This window comes from Otolemur garnettii, unplaced genomic scaffold (assembly GCF_000181295.1).
Source record: "Otolemur garnettii isolate 467f Iridium unplaced genomic scaffold, OtoGar3 scaffold00005, whole genome shotgun sequence".
NCBI lineage: Eukaryota > Metazoa > Chordata > Mammalia > Primates > Galagidae > Otolemur > Otolemur garnettii.
Window position 1 is genome coordinate 42,696,513 of NW_003852400.1, and position 21,874 is coordinate 42,718,386.

At 41.1% G+C, this 21,874-nt stretch overlaps 1 pseudogene; it reads right to left on the reverse strand.

Annotated features, from left to right (window-relative positions):
- Window positions 1-1,375: 1,375 nt before the first annotated feature.
- LOC100947293 overlaps window positions 1,376-21,874 on the reverse strand; it is a 32,438-nt pseudogene continuing 11,939 nt past the window's right edge.

Sequence of the window (21,874 nt, forward strand, 5' to 3'; positions counted from 1 at the left end):
ATGGCATTACTGCTTACAGCAACCTCAAACTCTTGGGCTTAAGCAATTCTCTTGCCTCAGCCTCCCAAGTAGCTGGGACTACAGGCCTGGGCCGGGTTTGAACCTCCCAGTCTCAGTGTATGTGGCCAGCACCCTACCCACTGAGCTACAGGTGCCACCCTGTAGAGTATTTCTTTAGTGAGTAATGGCACCAAATCATAACATATTTTGTGAGACATTATAATGTACATGGTAGCTGTTAAAGAATGAGTAAGATAAACTCATCACTATCAAAGAATTCACAGCATGTAGAAGAGACAAAATATATATTCCTTTATTATCCCTTCAGTACCTATGAGATCTGTAGTGATGTCTCCTCTTCCATTTCTGCTATTAGTACAGTTGGCCCTCCACATCTGCAGCTTCCCAATCTATGGATTCAACCAATGGTGGACAAAAATATTGGGGGGAAGAAGCTACAATAAAAATTAAAAATACAACAGTAAATAAATAATAATACACATAAAAAACAATATGGTATTACTTGCATAGCATTTACATTGTAAAGTAAGTATAAAAAATCTAGATGATAAAAGTATATGTGAAGATGTGCATAGGTTATATGCAAAGATGGCAATATTTTAGATAATCTAGAGATGATAAAAGTATTTGGGAAGATGTGCATAGGTTACATACAAGTACAGCAACGTTTTTATGTAAGAGACTTGAGCATCTCTGAATTTTGATATCCATGGGATGCAAGAACCAATCCCCCATAGATTTTTAGGGACAATTGTGATTTCTGTCTTCTCTTTTTTTTTTGTTAGCCTGGCTAGAAGGTTATCAATTTTATTAATCTTTTTAAAGATTAGTTTTTGATTTTGTTCATTTTCCACTATTGATTTCCTACTTTCCATTTCATTGATTTCTGCTCCATTTTTTTTTCCGCTAATTTGGTATTTACTTTGCTTTTCTTGATCTAGTTTTCTGAAGTGGAAGTTTACCTGAGTGCCATGGCTCATACTTGTAATCCTGGGAGGCTGAAGCAGGTGGATTACTTGACCTCAGGAGTTGGAGACCAGCTTAAGCAAGAGTGAGACCATGTCTCTACTAAAAATAGAAAAAACTAGCTAGGCATTGTAGCACACACCTATAGTCCCAGCTACTCAAGAGGCTGAGGCAAGAGAATCACTTAAGCCCAAGGGTTTGATGTTGCTGTGAGCTATGATGATGCCGCACCACACTACCCAGGGTGACAGAGTGAAACTCTATCTCAAAAAAAAAAAAAAAAAGTAGAAGTTAAGATTATTGATTGCATATCTTTTTTCTAGTTTATGCATTTAATACTACATATTTTTTCTAAACACTGCTTTTGCTACATTACACAAATTTTCATAAGTCGTATTTTCTTTTTTTTTTTTTGAGACAGAGTCTCAAGCTGTCACCCTGGATAAAGTGCTGTGGCATCATAGCTCACAGCAACTTTCAACTCTTGGACTCAAGTGATCCTCTTGCCTCAGTTTTTTTCTAATTTTAGTAGTGACAGGGTCTCACTTTTGCTCAGGCTGGTCTCGAACTCATGAGCTCAAGCTATCCACCTGCCTCAGCATCTCAAAGTGCTAGGATTACAGGTGTGAGCCACTGTGCCTGGCCTGTATTTTCATTTTTATATAGTTCAAAATATTTGTAAACACCTCTGGAGAATTCTTTTTTGGTCAATGTGTTATTTAGAAGTGTGTTGTTTAATCACCACGTATAATATTTTCCGATTTTCTAGCTATCCATCTGTTATCAGTTGTAGATTACCTCCAATGTGGTCCGAGGGAAGATATTATATAATTCCTATTCTTTTACATTTCTTAAGGCATATATGTGTTTTATGGCCCAGAATGTGGTCCATCAGAGTGAATATTCCTTATGACCTTGAGAGGAATGTGCATTCTACTATTGGTAGATGAAATAGTCTACAGATGTCAGTTATATACAGTTGACTGTGCTACTGAGTTCAAGTATGTCATTTCCTGCCTTCTCGATCTGTCAATTTCTGTTCAGAGGAGCTGAAGTCTCCAACTAGGATACTAGATTTAATCATATTTCTATTTCTCCTTGCAACTTTATCAGTTTTTGCTTCACTTATTTTGATACTCTGTTTTTAGACACATGTACAATAAAGATTACTCAGTTCCCTTGAACTATTGACCTCTTTATCATTAGTTAATCTCCCTCTTTAACTCATAATTTTTCTAGTTCTGAAAAAGTCTAACAGTGTGATACATTTCTTTATAATAGACATATGTATAGGGAAGTTAAGAAATCTGATTATTGCTGAAAAAGAAGTGCGTAAATCAGAATTTATTTTTGGTCATCTATCATGCACCAGGTCAGGGGGCAAAGACTCTTTCTTCAGGCATGACACATTGGGAGCCTGGATGCGACAAGCTGGTAGCAATAAATAGGAAATCCCACAAGCTTTGCATATCTGTTCTATGTATCTGTTTTGTTAAATAATTTCAAAATGAAAGAGAAATTACGACATTTAATTTCTTAATACTTCAGTGTGCATTAAAAAACACTAAGGATTTTTTTTTATATAATTGCAAAGCCATTATCACATTTAACCATTAATAACAATGATCTAATCTACTCTAACACCTACTTGTGCTTTATCCTCCCTCTGCTTCTCACTGCTGGGTCCATTATTCACTTTCCTCCGTCCAACTTTGAGGGCTGAGAAGCTGACTTCTACCAGTTGCCACAGGTAGATAGATTCCCCGCTGGGGTCAGCAAACAGGAGATACCCACGTGGTATCAGAGGCCAACGGGGAGCAACAGGGAGGAATGAGAGGGCAGAAGAGAGGCTAGGCCACCTTCCCTCACTCTCAGGTTACTGGTCTGGTATTGGCTGTGGCTACCACTTTATCTCCTGATAGGCAGCACCCCATTCAACAGCTATAGCTGAGACCCGTCTCTTATAACTGCCCTCATGGTTGTTCCTTCAGGTCGAGGGGTAGGTGATGGCTTCCCTGCTGAGACCTGGATGCCTCATTGGTTCTGTTAGCCCTGCCCACACCTCTCAATAGTCTCCACATTGAGCATGATCCATTATTAAGTACCTTTGAGTTTGCCATTTGTTTCCTGTGAGAATCCTGCCTGATATTTGAATAATCTAGATGCAAAATTCGCCATTAATTCTAGGTGTTTTTAAAGTTTTTTTTAAAAATAGGCTCAGTGCCTGTGGCTCAAGTGGCTAGGGCGCCAGCCACATACACCTAAGGTGGCGGGTTCGAATCCAGCCCAGCCCGCCAAAACAATAATGACAGCTGCAACTGAAAAAAAAAAAAGCCAGGCGTTGTGGCGGGCGCCTGTGGTCCTAGCTACTTGGGAGGCTGAGGCAGGAGACTTGCTTGAGCCCAGAGGTTGGAGGTTGCTGTGAGCTGTGATGCTACAGTACTCTACCCAGGTGGACAGCTTGAGGCTCCGTCTCAAGAAAAAAAATAAAAAAATAAAAACCTGACTCAGTGCCTATAGCACAGTGGTTACAGTGCCAGCCACATCCTGGCATACTGGGCTGGCAGGTTCAAACCCAGCCTGGGCCAGCTAAACAACAATGACCACGGCAACAGAAAATAGCTGGACTTTGTGGCAGGCGCCTGTAGTCCCAACTACTTGGGAGGTGGAGGCAAGAGAATTGCTTAAGCCTAACAGTTTGAGGTTGTAGTGAGCTGTGACTCCATGGCACTCTACTGAGGGCAACATAGTGAGACTCTGTCTCAAAAAAAATAAAATAAAAAAATAAAAATAAATAAATAAAATCCAGTCAGGGATCCCATGTTGAATTTGGTTTTGCCTCTTTAGTCTCTTAATCTAGCAACTCCTCTTTTTTTATCTTGTCATTGATTTTTCTCTGAGACTGTGACAGTTGTCTTACCGAAGTCCATATTCTGAATGTGTCCAAGTGTCACTTAATTTGCTCTTTTCTGCTTGTATTTCCTTTCACTTGAATGTAATCAAGCCCTTTGATACAGTTTCCATTTCAAACATTTTTGACCAGCATACAGGTGATGCCCTATAATTTGTAAAGCGTCATCTCATGCTTTATATGTATCAAGAGTCATATAGCATCGTGAATAGTAGGGTAATCAAATAGTAAGTTTAATTACCAAGTGATCATAGCCTTATTTATCCATTTGTAAAAAGTACTATTTCACCCCTATTTGCTAGTAACAAGTAATCTTAGGGGGTGATACTTTGGTACCATGTCAATGTCTGGTTCTCTGTCAACTGTTCAGCTAAAGCACCCATTATTGATCATTGACCTGCATGGATTATTTCACTATGTCTTGCAAACTTATTATTTTCTAATTTCATCATCACTTCTACATTTATTATATAGAATTTTTCTGGATACAATGGCTTTAGTTTAATAAGGGGAGCTATTTTTTTCCCTGACTGCAGGGACTACAATAAAAGCATAATAAACCCTAATTTCCCCCCCTTTAATTCCTTACTCTGAAATTAGGTAATCAATGCATTGTTATTACTAATACAGATCATCTATAGGGGGTTTCATTAAGGAGATCTCAGAGTTCTGTACAATTAAGCTTGAATTAGTTATCTACACAATTCTAGCACTAATAGATACAGGCCTCTGGTAGCACAAAACCGCAGGAACAAAAACCATTATCAGTCGCTGGTAATTACGCCACAATTAGATTGCACATCTCATAGGAACTCTCAAAGTGCATTCAAAAGGGCTATCATCTCTTTTCTCTGTAAGCTATTACTTTCACAAATTCTAATCAGAAGCTCCTTGAAGCTTAGCTCTATTGTTACCTTGCTTTCTTAAAATATATAATAAAATAAGCCATTTTGCTCTCTGAAGTGCTACTGTCTGGAAGAAATAATGCATTTTTAAGAGCTAAAGGGGTGAGACATCTGGATACTGTTTGGATTTTTAGAAGCCATTATGTGGGGAATGGCCATTTGCTATCCTTCTGTGCCCTTTCCGACATCTCAGTTGGCCCCTACCCGCAGTCCTGGGTACTTGCTACAGGCAGCAGCCATTGTGCACTAGCTTCCTGTCAGGAATGCGCATTGTAAGTCAGAGTTCCCAGCCTCATCTGTGTGGCCCTGGCTTTTCTCTGCAGCCCCTACCTCTCACTAGCTCTTCTTAATAACAAACACCGAAGCAGAAGGAGAGAACCAATGAGAAAGAAAAGGCCGTGCGGCCATTCATTGATAAACAAAGTCCTTCTCCAATAAGACTACAATAATTAGCTGAAATTCCTAACATCCCAGTGATCATCCCAGATAAAACCTCCCTCAATAGCTGATGAAATCTTTATAGTCCTTGAGACAACAAAGAATGATTCATATATGCTAAAAGCGTCTGGACTAAAGATGTCCAAAAATAAGTGGTAATAAAGTCTGTCTGGTTTATTTGCTCTCAGATCTGTTCTTTGTTTCTCCCCTGTCTGCTTCATATTACAATGACTCTCCCTGCAAACTACAGCTCCCAATGTATTCTTTTTCTATTACTATATAACAAATTACCACAAACTTAGTAGCTTAAAGTAACTCCCATGCATTATTGCATTGTTTTATAGTCCAAAAATCTGGGTTGGTTCAGCTGGCTGGCTGCTCTCTCAAAAGTCAAGTCAGGGTGTCAGCCGGGCTCCTATTTATTTATTTATTTTATTTTTATTTATGTATTCATTTGTTTTTGTTGAGACTGAGTCTCATTATGTCGCCCTTGGTAGAGCGCTGTGGCATCACAGTTCACAGCAACCTCAAACCCCTGGGCTCAAGTGATTCTCTTGCTTCAGCCTCCCAGGCAGCTGGAACTACAGGTGCTCACCACAACACCCAGCTATTTTTTTTGTGGTTGCAATTGTCATTATTGTTTAGCTGACCCGGGTTGGGCTCCAAACCGCCCGCCTCAGTGTATGTGGCCACAGCTGCAACCACTGTGCTACGGAAGCCATGAACTTGTATTTAACGTCTCCAGGAAGAATCCACATTCTGGTTCACTCTAGTTGTTGGCATAACTCAGTTCCTTGCAGCTAAAGGATTCTGCTCTCTTTTCCTTGCTGCCTGTCATTGAGAGATTAGGCTTTGCTCAATCATTGAATGGGGGCTGCCCCAAGAATTGTATAACTTCAGCTCAAGGTTGAAGTGGACCATTATGAAGACACTTCACAGATGGCCAGAGAATCCTTTCTTGAAGCAGGATCTAAGTGACCCATGGGCCAAGTGTGGCCCACCACCTGTTTTGGTATAGTTCTTCAAGCTAAAGATAGTTGTTTTTCTTCTTTTTTAAATCATAATAATTTCTTCATTTATTTTGTCCAAAGTAAAAATTACATATCGCACATTAGATCACTGATATATAATTAATGAAATAATCTATCAAAAGCAATTTTACCAGTTTTAAAGAAAAAAAAGAACACTTAAAAATAGTTTTATAAGATGTACATTTCTCCAAATGAAGACATTTGTTTTTACTCAGAAAGAAAAAAAAATATTTAGGTACATTTGAAAAGAGTGATTCCATCTAAAAAAAATTCTCTTAGCAGATATCTGGGATTTACTGCATCATTTATATTTTCTTCTTTTTTCTCTAACTCTTGGCTGACACCAGGCTATTTCTTTTTCGTGGCTTATTGCTGTTATCAGTTAAACCACATTTCTTTGCACTAGGTTTTGACTGCTTCTCCTCTTCCTGCACTGAGTCATCAGATTCCTCTTTGCTGGTTTTGAACTGGTCTTCTTTCCTTGCAGGAGAAGGCTCCCCAGCTGGAGGAAGGCTTTCTTTCGTGTGTGGCATTCTGTCTAGCCACACTCTAAGACCAGCCAGCCTGGCCTTAGTGTTTACTTCACAGAGCAGGGATGGGGGTGGGGGGGACTTTCTTATCCTGTTTAAGCTTCCACATTTGATGAAACCATCACTTGATGCTAACATGCATAACACGATGCTCTGGAATTTCAAAAGCGAAAATGTCTTTTACCCTGTTTTCATGAGCCTTAGATTCACAGAGGCACACAAGTGAATTACAGCCAATAAACCTGACAACTTCTTCATCGCCAGCCTCTGCCAGGACAGACTCTGAAAGAAACTAACAGAAGGAATTCTCCTTTCATTTGTGCTGGTGCCACTGATGGAGGCAGTGTCAAGCTGATAGAGTTCTACTTTATTTCGTAGGACAACTATGTATTTCTCTCCCGTCGGAGACCATTCCACTATGTGAGCATTTTGTTTTATGTTTTTTATGAATGCTGACCTTCCTTCAACAAGATTCCATGTTCTTAATGTCTTATCTGTACCGACAGACAGGGCCAACGTGGCAGATGGACGAATAGAAAGGAAGGTCGCATGTCCTTTGTGAGCTGTAATTGACGTGAGCATTCCCATTTCTTCGCATCCCAGACACAGATGAGGCCGAATTCTGCTCCGCTGATTGTCTGTTGCCATAGAATTTCAAGCACCTTCTTGTGCCGTTGTGATGCACTAAAGCCCCGTGCTCTATCTTCTTTTTGTGAATTGTTTCATCTTTACTCCCAGTGACTACAAAACGACTATTTACAGCGACTGCTGACAAGGAGACAGCGTGGGCACAGAGAGCGAAGTCAGCCACCGGTGACCGTTTCTCGTGGTCGCCGCTCACCTGGGAATCCAGGTGGACAGTGAATCCAAAAAGGACCTGCTCGTAGCTACCAAGCGACCAGCTCCGTCCAGCAGCTCAGGCGCTTCTTCTGCGAGCTCCGCTCAGTTTAGCAGAGGAGACAAAATCGGATGCAAAAGGGTGGGGGGCAGGGAGGGCGGGTCCTTCCAGTGTGGTGCACAAAGTATACTGTCAGGACGACGGGGCTGTCTGTTCGACTCCTGTGACTGCGGAAACCGTTCTAGCGCCTGGAGAGCAGCTGAACTTTCCAAGAGAATAAGTAGGGACGCTATATGAGAAAGTTCCCATGGCAAAGAAAATAAACAGGGGGCAAGCAGGCATCTCCTAGGAAGCTGTGAGCGAAATTTGCTAAAAATAGTTTTTTACTTTTGGGGGGTGGGTGGGACAGAGTCTCACTTTGTCACCCTTGGTAGAGTGTCATGGTGTCACAGCTCACAGCAACCTCAATCTCTTGGGCTCAAGTGATCCTCTTGCCTCAGCCTCCCAAGTAGCCAGGACTAGGGGAGCCTGACACAACTCCTAGCTATTTTTAGAGACAGGGTCTCACTCTTGCTCAGGCTGATCTCAAACTCCTGCTCTCAAGCAATCCACCTGTCTTGGCCTCCCAGAGTGCTAGGATGACAGGTGTGAGCCACCTTGCCCCACCAGGTTTTACATTTTTAATGGTTTTACAAGTACCTATGTAATGTCTCAATTTTGCTGCTTCGGCTTCACAGGTTAAAATAGTTGCCATAAGGCCCTTTGCAGAAAAAAAGAACTATAGGGATTCCTGAATTCTATGCAGAGCATCTTCGTGTCTGCCCAACCCTGGCAGTCAGAATAAAGAGCTTGGCTGGGAGGGTGCTGATACTGCACTTGAGAAAAAAGACAGGAGACACTGAATCCAAAAAACCCCCAAACTCAGAAACATGATAGCAGGGAGGCCATAAAAAGTGAGACTGCCATTTAAATTCTCTGGAATGGAATACATTTCTAAAGTTTTTGTTAATTTGTTGTATGGAATAAAATTGCTCCTGCTTTAATTTGCATATCATTTGATTCCTAATAAAGTTGAAGTTGGATCTCTTTTCATATGTTACAGAATTGCAGATGGTTGCCAGAAATAAAATGAACAGATTTCTGAACCAAGGGGAGAAACAAAATAGTTAATATCCATAAAGCTAAAATAATCTACAAAATGGAAACTATATTACGATTCCAGCTAAAAAATGAACAAATGTTTACTCTTCTAAATTTGTTAACATTCAAAGACAAGAACGAATTTCAAAGCATAACTTTTGAGTCCGAAAGTCATAGTTGGGCATTTTGTAACACCTGGGGCAGTTTCCTCCTGTTTGCTACCAGTTCACGACTGATTTGGCTAAGCTGAGTCTTCCTAAGAATAGTCATGTTATCGTGAAGCAGAAAAATATTTTCTCATGTTATTAAAGAAGCAGAATTTTTTTTTCCAAATGAAAATGAAGTCAAGAATACAGAGTTTTAGATTTGCCATAGAATATTTTCTGTTGAGGAAATTGCAGCTTAAAGTTTTATGTTGGGTGGCACCTGTGGTTTAGTGAGTAGGGGACCAGCTCCGTATACTGAGGGTAGTGGGTTCAAACCTGGCCCCAGCCAAACTGCAACCAAACAAAGAAAATAGCCAGGCATTGTGGCAGGCGCCTGTAGTCCCTCCCAGCTACTTGGGAGGCTGAGACAAGAGAATTGCCTAAGCCCAGGAGTTGGAAGTTGATGTGAGCTGTGATGCCACAGCACTCTACCAAGGGTGATAGAGTGAGACTCTGTCTCTAAAGAAAAAAAAAAGTTTTATGTTAATAACTATCATCCTGTAGCTAGAAAATTTAAATGACAACAAGAAAACCCTATGTGTGATTGCACCCAGCTCTTTTTTTTTTTTTTTTAGACAGAGTCTCACTGTGTTGCCCTCAATAGAGGGCTGTGATGTCACAGCTTACAGTAACCTTAAACTCTTGGGCTTAAGCGATTTTCTTGCCTTGGCCTCGAAAGTAGCTGGGATTACAGGCGTCTGCCACAACGTCCAGCTATTTTTTTTATTGTTGTTGTAGTTGTCATTGTTGTTTTTGGCAGGCCTAGGCCTGGTTCAAACCTGCCAGCCCCAGTGTATGTGGCTGGCACCCTAACCTTTGAGCATAGGCTCCGAGCCTGCATCCAGCTCTTGTTCAAGAGTAAAATCCCCTTTAATAATGCCCAAATTGTCATCTTTAAATACCATTCTCCACTAAAAGAAATTCCTTTTGAGAAACAATTGATTTTAAGCCCACTTCAGGACATTTGCAAAATGAGATATAAGGTATTTTTATGCCAGAAAGCAAAGAAGTAACTAAATTCTGAAGGGGCCACACTGAAGACACACAGGAGATAAACTGAAAGAATTCCTACTGGCAAAACTGGGACAAGTTGAGCAAAAAGGAATGACATCAGTGCTTAAAATATAAATGTATAAAAATTCATGGATTCTTAATGATACTCAGGGAGCAACTCTTTGGTCATCATCTGACTCTATTAGATCATCAACTCTTTACTCTCAAAATTAATAAAAAGAACAGTACAATGAGACATCATCTCACCCCAGTTAAAATGGCTTTTATCAAAAAGGCAATAATGAATGTTGACAAGGATGTAGATAAAAGGGGACCCCTCATACACCAATGATGAGAATGTAAATTAGTGCAACAATTATGGAGAACAGTATAGAGAGTCCTCAAAAAATTAAAAACAGGGCTCGGCGCCAGTAGCTCAGCAGTTAGGGCTCCAGCCATATGCACCAGGGCTGGAGGGTTCAAACCTGCTCTGAGCCAGCTAAACAAACAAACAAACAACAACAACTATAGCCAGCATTGTGGTGGGTACCTATAGTCCCAGCTACAAGGGAAGCAAGAGAATCACTTGAGCCCAAGAGTTTGAGGTTGCTGTGAGCTATGACACCACAGTACTCTAATGAGGGTGACAAAGTAAGACTGTTTCCAAAAAAAAAAAAAACTAAAAACAGAACTATCATATGACCCAGCAACCCCACTGTGAGGTGTATATCCAAAGGACGGGAATTCAGTCCATTAAAAAGGTATCAGCACTCTTCACAAAAGCCAAGATAGGGAATCAACCTAAGTATCCATTAACTTACAATTGGATAAAGAAATTGTGGTACATATACACAGTAAGTGATAAAAAGAATGAAATTCTGCCATTTGCAACAACATAGATGGGACTGGAGAACATTATGTTAAGTGAGATAAACCAAGCCCAGAAAAACATTTGGAATGTTCTCGCTCATGCAGGACCTAAAAATTAAAAACAATTGATCTCATGGAGACAGAGTAGAATGATGGTTAGCAGGGCCTGGGAAGAGAAGCGGGGTTGAGGGGGGGATAGTTAATGGGTACAAAAATATACTTAGGTAATTGAATAACATGAGTAATATTTGCTAGCACAACAAAATGACTGTAATCAACAAGAAGATAGGGTATACTTTAAAATAACTAAAAAAGTATGGGCAATGCCTATGGCTCAATGGGTAGGGCACGGACCCATATACCGAGGGTGGCAGGTTTGAACCCAGCCCTGGTCAAACTGCAACAAAAAATAGCTGGGCGTTATGGTGGGCACCTGTAGTCCCAGCTACTTGGGAGGCTGAGGCAAGAGAATCTCCTAAGCCCAGGAGTTGGAGGTTGCTGTCAGCTGTGACACCATAGCACTCTACCGAGGGCAATAAAATGAAACTCTATCTCTAAAATACAGAAATAAATAAAACTAAAAAAGTAGAATTAGAATGTTCCTAACACAAAGACACGATGTGTACTTGAAGAGATGGATATCCCAATTACCCCGATGTGATTAATTCACATTGTATATCTGTATCAAAAATCATCAAAAAAAATTAAGAAAAAAAGAGAAAAATCAAGTTCTTACCTTTCCCAAACATGCTGTTTTAGTGTATTCAAAAACTCAATGAGGGCAAGTAAGTTCTTTACAGAATTCTCACTAACAAATGCAGAAAGAATGATAGAAAATCACCAGTTTTCAATCTCAAAGAGATAATGGACCTAGGATGATCCATGTTGACAACTCTATAAGGAAGGGATCCAGCCACTACTTCCCAATAACACTGATCAATCTTAGCATCACTAAAATTAGAGAGGCCTTGACATTTTACTTCAAGATATGATGCCACAGCCAACAATAGTGCTCCACTATGAAGTATTCTTACCCATAAAATTGAACCTAAGCCTAATCAAGCTTTGAGCTCTAGCAACCAGTTTGTAGGAAATATGGGGAATAGAGAAACTACTCTAACACCATCGTAAGGCAGCAACGGGCCAAACTCAGGATGTGCATGGTATAAAGGACTGATTTCTCCAACCAATCAACTGAATCAACTGAATTTTTTTAGAAAGGGGCAGAAGAGGATAGAATAAAAGACATAGCAGATATAACAACCAAAAGCAATTTGGAGGCCTTATTTAGATCCTAATTTGAACAAATCAGCAGTGAAAAACATTTGAGACTATCACAACATTTTAACATGGGCTGAGTATTATTAATAGATGAAATTCTTTTAAACCACTGCTCATTTTGTTTGGTAAGGTCATGACACAGTAATTATGTGGGGAGTAAAACAGTCCATTTTCCCCATAAGCCCTATTATTTTAAGTTTACTATATTGCCAACTGAAAGGTTTTTTTTTAAGGAATACATACGATGTCATCGCAAAAATAACTGTATGAGACGTTAAAATGTTGACCACTTATTAGAAACTGCTGTTGAACAAACCGCTAAACTTCTCTGGACTGTCTGGATTTTAAAAATTTGACAAATGGGAACACCACCTATCTCAAGGATTGCTGAGATTGTATAATAAAACGCCTGTCATCTAGCATGTTGGGGAAACTGGAAAAATAGTAGCTGTTATTATCCAGGGACAAGTCTTGGTTGTCTACCTCTTCTGCTAAGCCAGGCAGATCAAAGTAACCGGGCCGTCCAGTGCAGGTATTTTAACGTGAATATTTAGTGACTGATCCTGCTCTTTCTCCTCTTGCTCTGCCAGGCCACATAAGCACAACCAGTCTTCTTTGTTCCCTCCCCTGGTCTGTAAGTTAAACCCCACATGGAGCCACACCCTGAAATGTCAGCCTGATTCAGACAAACTGAGCTAAGTTCAGGAAACTATTAAGTTCCTGCTCCTTGGGATGAGAATGGAGTTAACCCTTGTATTTGGAGAAGTATCCCCTGGACCCCTACGTGCTCCCCAGCAGTTTTTTTGACATCCCGTTGCCAGTTTGTGATAAACTGAGGCCTGGCTCAGCTCCTCGGAGGACCTTCTATTTTAGGGGCCAAGGCCTCACATTCAGTCCCATCATCTGGTACCCTCCTCACCTCTCTGTCTGCAAAAGCTTGGTCAAAAGGAACCCCACAGGGGATCCCACCCACAGCAGATTCTTCTGTCAGCAAAGACAGATATGAAAGGACCCTTGTCAGAAATTCCTAGAGCCCTGTATAGTTCTTATGCAATATAGCTGCCCATACACACGGAGGCGGACTTGAGGAACCTTAAAATCACAGCACTGAGCTTACAGTAGAACTGTGGCTCTCTGCTCCTCCGGCTCTCTTAGGTTCAAGGGAAAACTGCTGGGAGCCAGGTCCTGGGGCTTCCCTCGTGAGAAGGCTCAGAATTACAATCTACCTTTCTTCCCAGGTTGCCTGGGAGCTGACCGGCCAGCGACTGCCGCAGACACCTGCCAGCTCAGCCTCTCCTGACTAGGGCATCCCCAGACTGTATCAGTACCAGATCCTACCGAGGGGCCTTTTCACGGTAATGGTGGGATTCAGGAAGAAGAAGGTGAGAAAGAGAGACGTGGGTGAAGAAAGCAGAAGAAAGAAAATAAAGGTGAGAATGAGGCTCACGTGGAAAGAAACAGCAAAAAGCTAATTGGCCACTTGCGTGTCACATGCGATGTTACTGTCAGGTGCGTCTTGATTTTAAAAATATATCTAAAAGCACTTAGGAAAGACTGGCAGGATTATATCCTGAAAGGATTCATAGTTCTGTTACGGAAGTTTGGCCCCAAAGGGCTTTTGTTTCCCATGAAAATGCATGAATTATGAGTGCGAAAAGCTTTTTGGTTTGTGGGTTTTTTTAGACAGAGTCTCTCTCAGCTGCTTTCAATAGAGTGCCATGGCTTCATAGCTCACTGAAATCTCAAACTCCTGGGCTCAAGTAATCGTCTTGGCTCAGCCTTCCAACTAGCTGGGACTACAGGCACCTGCCACAACCCCTAGGTAGTTTTTCTATTTTTAGCGGAGATGGGAATCTCGCTCTTGCTCAGGCTGGTCTCAAACTCCTGAGCTCAAGGGATCCACCTGCCTCAGCCTCCCAAAGTGTTAGGATTATAGGAGTGAGCCACCACACCCAGCTTGGGTGAAAAGTTTTTGATTAATTAAGAGATCTTTAGGCTTACTTAGGTTTTAATAAAACTGCCTCGCTCCAAGGGCATCCAGATCATCTAGACATTTAATGTTAAACAGTGAAGTGACATTCAGTGCCACTTGTGTTGTCCCTGTAGAAGTGACTGTTGCCGACACAGAGCTTTCCTCCCAGTCACTGTCACATCCCCGTGGGGAGAGCGGCAGACCTCCAGGTGTCTCTAACAAAGTGCTTCCAAACTTGTATGCTCAGAGAGGGCGTCTTGCTCACAAGTAGTCTGAGAACAAGCTCTTACATGTTCTAGAAAGGAAACCTCTGAAAACATAGGAGCAGCTTTTTTTTTTTTTTAGGTGGGGATGAGGATAAAAACATATCCAGTTGACTGGACAGATTAGTTCTAGGTAGAAAAAATATGTGAAATATTTTGTGCTGAAAGGTAGTTATGAGATGGAGAAGATGAATGATGATGATGACTGTGTTATGGGCTTTGTGGAGGGAAAATGTATGAGCTACTGGAGCTGGATTATTTAAAAATACATTGGTTTTCACCATTACTCTTGACAAGAGAGGGACAAAAAAGGATGTCGTAATTCCACAACGGCTTAGAAAAATAGATGAAACAGACAAACATAAGTTGCAAGTGACACTTTCTACCCTGAATGTCTAGAGCCATCTGAGTGTTTTAAAGATACCTTCCCAAAAACAAACCCTGAAAAGAACTACCACCAACTTACTAGGCTCTTCTTTCAAAAACAGAGGATTGAGTAAAAGATTATTGCTGAGGGATTTGGATGACTTCCAAGAACATTCATATTTCTGAAGTGAAAGCCAGCCCAATTTAAAAGTTTTACGAAAAGCTGAACTGGAGTGGTTTCTAAATAAAATCCAAGAAAATTTTCAAGTTGACTTTGTCTATTTAGAATTGTCTAAACTAAAGGAAAAGTGTGAACAATATATATTAGGAATACTGCCGGACTTAAGTTTTCACTTCTATCAAAAAGATTAAACTGAAGGAAAGAACCTTTGCTCCTTTATGCATGAAAGACACATTCTGAAAACTTAAACATCAATTATTTATCCAAGCAAGCTTCAAAATTGATCTTTTATGAGAACTCATGGTGTGAGTTGGTGGTATGGTGAATGCCTGAATGCATCAGAGGTGTGTAGTAATTATGTACGGCTCCATAAAAAGTATTCCCTCAAATTTAAGAGCTTAAAACACATTACAATCAGGAACCTAGGAGCGGCTCAGTTGGATGGTTCTGACTCATGCGATTATTATGAAGCTGTCACCGAGGGCTTAGGTCCTCTGAGGCTTGATTGGGGCTGGGGAATCTGCTTCCCGCTTATTCATGTGGTTGTTGACAGGACTCACGGTTGCTCATCCCATGAGAGTCTCATTACAAGGCAGTTGGTTTTCCTTTGAAGGAGTGATGAGGGATGGAAGCCACAGTGTCTTTTATACCCTAATCTTGGAAGTGACATACCATCACTTCTGCCATATTCTGTTTGTCACACACATGGATTCTGGGACAGTGTAGGAAGGGACAATTCAAGGGTATGAATTCTAGGGGGAGACCATCTTGGGGCCTGGCTACCCACATCTGCCCTCTTGGCCCCAATCAATCAAGTCCCTCCCATATAAAAAACACCCATATATGAAATGCATTTCCTTCTTCCAGACATTTCTAAAATTCTCATCCTATTATAATATCAGCTCAAAGTCCAGGGTCAGAATCCTATCATTTAAAACAGGTCCATGCCGGGTGAGGTGGCTCACAGCTGTAATCCTAGCACTCCTGGGAGGCAAAGGTGAGTGGATGGCTTGAGCTGAGGAGTTCAAGACTAGCCTGAGCAAGACTGAGACCCCATCTCTTAAAAAAAAAAAAAATAGTTGGGTGTTGTGACGAGTGCCCATATTACTGGCCACCAGGGAGGCTGAGGCAAAAGGATAACTTGGGCCCAAGAGACTGTTAGCTATCATGCCATGGCACTCAACCCAGGGTGACAGAGTGTGACTCTGTTTAAAAAAAAAAAAATCAGATACACATGAGGATTCTCAGGTATAATTTCTTTTCTTTTCTTTTGAGACACTGGTCTTGTTTTGTTGCTCAGGTTGGAGTGCTATGGCACAATTATAGCTCACTGCAGCCTCAAACTACTGGGCTCAAACAATCTTCTCACCTTGGCCTCTCCGGTCCCTTGGATTATAGGTATGAGTCACTACACCTGGCCCAGGGTATAATTTTTCTCTTTTTTGAGATAGAGTCTCACTCTATCTGTTGCCCCAGCTAGAGCACCATGGTGTGAGCCCAGCTCACAGCAACATCACACTACTGAGTCCAAGCCATCCTCCTGCCTCAGCCTCCTGAGACACCTACCACAAGGCCAGGCTAAGTTTTCTATTTTTAGTAGAGACAGGGTCTCCCTTTACTCAAGCTGTTCTCGAACTCCTGAGCTTGAGTGATCCTCCACCTTGGGCCCCCTGAGTTGCTGGGAGCCACCTTGCCCAGCCACCCACTTCTCATGTCCTTGACCTGTGGTCTCAAGTACAGTTTTCATTTGTCAAAATTAACTGTACAATATAAATAACATATTCGTCTTGATCTTATGTCCAGCATGTGAGAAATAGGAAAATATGTCTTTAAAGAGAAAGATGAAGATTTCCGATTTACGACATGCTAACATTCTAAAAGTCCCATTAAGGAAGTCAGAAAGCGTTCAGCACAGCAGACATCCAGCTGATTTCCCTCTGGGTCCACTCTCCACCTTCGCACCCTTCTCACTGCCCCGGAGGTAAGCCTTGGGGAACGACACGACAGGCCTCTTTGCCATCTGGCTTCCTTCTCCCCAGTATTGAGTGGAGGCAGAAAGGAGATTTCCCTGAGCTCCGTCACCTGGGCTGACTGCATTCTTCCCTAAAATACACGGTCCTCTCATGGCAGCTGCTTTGAATGATCTTTTCCCTGCACGGGTCAGGAACTTCTCCCTGCTCTGTCCCTCCAGGCCCAGGGGCACTAACCGCCCTCAGAGCCCTACACTATCCCTGTGGTCTGCCTCCCTACCCACACCTTCGTAAGCCATCTCCTTATTAGTACCTCCTTGAATCCTCCTATCCTGAGTGTGCTATTTCCCACTGGGACCCTGAGTGAGCATATATTTAAGTACAGTTTCCAGTTTGGGTTTCTTGGAGCTAGCCCGGGGTTCCTTAGCTTAAGGCTCCTGTCACCCTCCTCCAAGTCAGTAACTTCCTGGAATTCCCGCTGCTGTGCAGATGGCCAGACCCCCATTATTATTCTTGGTTTAAAGGTGCAAAATATCACCTTCTGGCCTTTGGATGTCAAGCTCTGTAAAGAAACCAGATGGGAAGAGGCAACTTGCAGGGTTCTTCTGGAAAAATTCTTATTATCAAAATTGCTGGTAAATTTTAGAACTACATAATGTTTTCCCTTAGATTAGGCATTTATTCTAACAGAAGGTAAAGTATGCCTAAAAGAAAGAGATCAAAGTTATCAAAGACACTTGTGCTAAGCTAGTTTCAGATGTATTCTATTTGGGCTGCTAACTGCAAGCCTGGTTTGAGAAAGGGGAGAATAAAATCCAACCAGGTTCTAGAATAATTGTTCTCAAGGTATATGGGAAGGAAGGTTTTCACTGTCTTCTGGAAGGCATTTTGGAAATGGTGGGGAATATTTGATTGTGGCCCAAGTAGCAGAAAGCCAGTCAGCCTGCAGTGAGAAGGCTTGTTCCACACAGCAGAGAATAACCCTGCAGGAACATTATACTCCGAGAACATGCACATTGCTGGAACACCTGTGTTTAATTATCTAGGCAAAGAACTTAGGTTTTCTTTTACATTAAAAGAAAGGGAGGGGGAAAAGGAAGGAAGGGAGGGAGGGAAGAATTGATTCGCCTGTAGCTTTAAGAATCACTGAAATTTCCAGGAGCACGACAGCCACAGAAATTGAGGGACTCTCATGCATTGTTTTGTTGTTGTTGTTCATTTTTTGAGACAGAGTCTCAAGCTGTTGCCCTGGGTAGAGTGCCCTGGCATCACAGCTCCCAGCAACCTCAAACTCTTGGGCTTAAGTGATTCTCTTGCCTCAGCCTCCCAAGTAGCTGGGACTACAGGCGCCCGCCACAACACCCGGCTATTTTTTGGTTGTAGTTGTCATTGTTTTTTGGCAGGCTCAGGCTGGATTCAAATCCTCCAACTCCAGTGTATATGGCTGGTGCCGTAGCCGCTGAGCTGCAGGCACCAAGCCTTGTGCTTTGTTTTGTTTGAATTTTACCAAGCTCATCATGACTTGAGAAAAAGCGCACAACTATCAGTCTGCCATTTGCAGCTACAGCCTTCAAGGTGAGTCAACAAAAATATTCAAGGGTCTGACAGACAAATTTCTTGTGTCTTTATCTAGCAGAGTTGTATTCTGTTGTATATACTGAAATTTATTTTAAAAAGTCACCTTACACACAATTTCAAAAAAAATTAATATAATACAACAATGAACATATAAATGACAGATACAAAGAAAGTAATAAGAACTATACAAGAACCTCCGTAGGGCTGCGCCTGTGGCTCAGAGGAGTAAGGCGCCAGCCCCTTATATGGGGGATGGCAGGTTCAAACCCAGCCCTGGCCAAAAACTGCAAGAAAAAAAGAATCTCCATAATTGATCACCTTCCTACGTAGACCACCTCCTTAAGTTGACCTAATTTTCACAAATGGACACGTACCACATGTACTCAGTGAAAGTTCCTCATGTTGAGTATCTTCATATGTTGACCAGTTTGTTACAGTCCTTTGGGTGGTCAACTTATAGAGGTTCTACTGTATTTCATTTAAGGATAGTCAAAGGTGTGTAGCAAAGTACCTACTACAGAAAGAGTGTTGGATTGGATAAAGATATGAGATGTATGGGTCTAGAGCGAGGTGTTCTGATGGCCTAGGGTCCCATCTTGGAGGATGGCCAGTGAAGGAAAATCCCACTTGGGGGGTATTTGCCATAAAAGAAGTCAGGTGGGGAGAAAAAAAAAGAAGCCAATGGCAATAAGGCTTAGTGCGTATAAGGGTCTTCTAATGTTTATAATAAGGCCTCTGAGGTATAATGGGTCTTGTTCCTTATGGATAACACTGTTTTTTTAAATTTCCAACTTCTTTCAAGACCTTGAGGCATTAGCTTAGCTGCCATTATCATATAGCATATAGCAGATGTTCAATGAATGTCAAACAAAAATCTTCACTAAATCAAAAATACCACCACTTATTTCTTGAAATACTGATGAAACAAGCAACCATGATTTATAACTCCTTTACAAAGAGACCCTACATTTTTTTATCACTTATCATAACTTTGCTGAGAGTAATTTCCTATATCATTTCAAATTTAAATTTCTAGTGTAAATAGCCAGGTAAAAGGTTACTTGTCCAAATCAAGGGCCTTAGGGACCCAAATAAATCAGGAGCTGACTTGTTTTCTTATGTTCATTGTATTTACTTCTTGATAAGATAGAAAACATCTTGGGCATTTTTCAGTGTCCAGTCTGCAATGACAGAGATTAACAAATCATTTGAAAACAAAGCTTCTTTGTTAGGAAAGAAAATTTAGGCTGGACGCCTCCAGTATCTTATGCCTGAATTCCTAGCACTTTAGGAAATCAAGTTGGGAGTTTCACTTAAGGTCAGGAGTTTGAGACAAGCCTGAGTAAGAGTGAGACCCTGTCTCTACAAAAAAAAAAAAAAAATTAGCCAGGTACGGTAACATAGGTCTATAGTCTTAGCTACTCAGGAGGCTGAGGCAGGAGGATTACTTGAGCTCAGGAGTTTGAGGTTGCAGCAAGCTACGATGACACCACTACCAGTCTATTCATGGGACACACTCCTACTCATGCTTTAGGTCTCAAAAACCTCCCTGACCCCCAAGTGTGAGTCCTTCCTGTAGCTTCCATAGCATCCAATGTACTCTCTCAGAAGAGCGACAACAAGGGTAATTGCTGGATTACTTGTTTTTCCCACTGTACTCTCAAAGCTTATTGACTATTACTGTTTTTAAAATTTTTAGTTCTTCAGAGACAAGGTCTTGCTCTGTTGCTCATGAGTGCAGTGGTGTAATCTTAGCTCACTACAGCCTGGAACTCCTAGACTCCAAGTGATCCTCTACCTTGAACCTCCCAAGTAGCTGGTACTACAGGAGTGAGTCACCACGCCTGCCCTCATTGTTTCTCTGGTATCTGCCACACAGTAGGTTGTCAGTGCTTAGTCATCCAAGTTATGTATTAGCATTCTGCAAATGGCCACACTTTTATTTTTGCTATCTTAATGTACAGAAGTTTTAAATTTGGAGTAGGCAAATTACGTTCTTTTCTTTTTTTTACTCTGTTATCAATTTGCTGTTAAATTTCATTATTTTCCACTAGTATTTTTGTCTTAACTCTATGGCCTAAGGATTGAACAATAATTTATATCCTACAAGTTGCCTAGGATCTTCATTTTCACATTTTCACATTCCTTATTCTTCCTGGAATTGATGTGTGTATTGGTGCAAGGTAGGGATCTAATTTTTTTTGTATATATAGAGAGAGAGATAAGCATTTTCCCAGTGAGATTTACCCAGTAGTGTTTTCTCCCAGTGATTTGCAATACCACATTTCTCATGCCAAATACGTAAAGACACACAGAGTATGTTTCCAGGTTTTGTTCTGTTGCATTGGTTCATTGTCTGGTCTCATATTTTATTTTATTTTACTTTATTTGTTTTTTGTTCTCGTATTTTAAAATGCTGATAAATAAAGTAATCTGGTAAAGTGATCCCCACAACATCTTCTTGTTGATCTCCAGCATTTTCACTATAGGTAGTCTTTTGTTCTCTCATAGAAATATTGTATCAAGGAGTCAAGGTCCACAAAATAAAACCCTGTTTGGGGTCATACTAACTTCTAAAACCAAATAGTTGTTTTGTTTTTTTTTAAATCTGAATACTTGTACCTGTTTCACTCACTGTTTGAGGAATTCATTAGGCAGAAGAAATGTATATTTGTTTGAGGCCTTAAAATTCCTAGGAAAAACCATCTTGAGGCTTCTTGGAACCATTTCAATAGTAGCTTTGAAAAAGAATGACTTAGCCAAAAACTTTATTTTTCTAATCCCAGGGAAGAGACAAACTCAGCAGTTGATGCTCCACATGATTTGCCCAAAGACCTCCCACTGAGATCTCCATAAACTTGTAGCTTGGATTACTCAGTGAGGTCACCCCATGCAGGCTATGGGCAAGCAGCCAAACCTTGACACAGGCTGCAGTAGATCCCAAAACAAGTACATACACATAGCCTTTTTTGGTCGATAGCTTAAACCCACAGTCTGAAACAACCAGGAAAACCTCCAAAGAGGAGTATAATGCAGGAATCTGGCTTCACATTTTCAAATAATTATGTTTCAGATCCGTTTTTGGACAGATAGCCTTTATAAAACCCAATACGTATGGGTTTTTCTCATGTAGTTTTCTATTTCAAAAAGCTTAAGCAACAAGTGTCTGATTTTTCTTATAAAATTCTAAAGTTATTATAATTTGCAGCTAAATCTAGAACTAGAGGAAGACTTTAAGAAGATTTAGTTCAGTGATGGCTTCCAACTCTGACTATTCTTTATTAAGTTATTTTTTGAGATACGGTCTTATTCCATTGCCCAAGCTGGCATGGTGTGATCACAGCTCACTGCAGCCTCCAACTCCCATGCTCAAGAGATCTGTCTAGCTCAGCCTTGGGTAGCTATGACTATAAG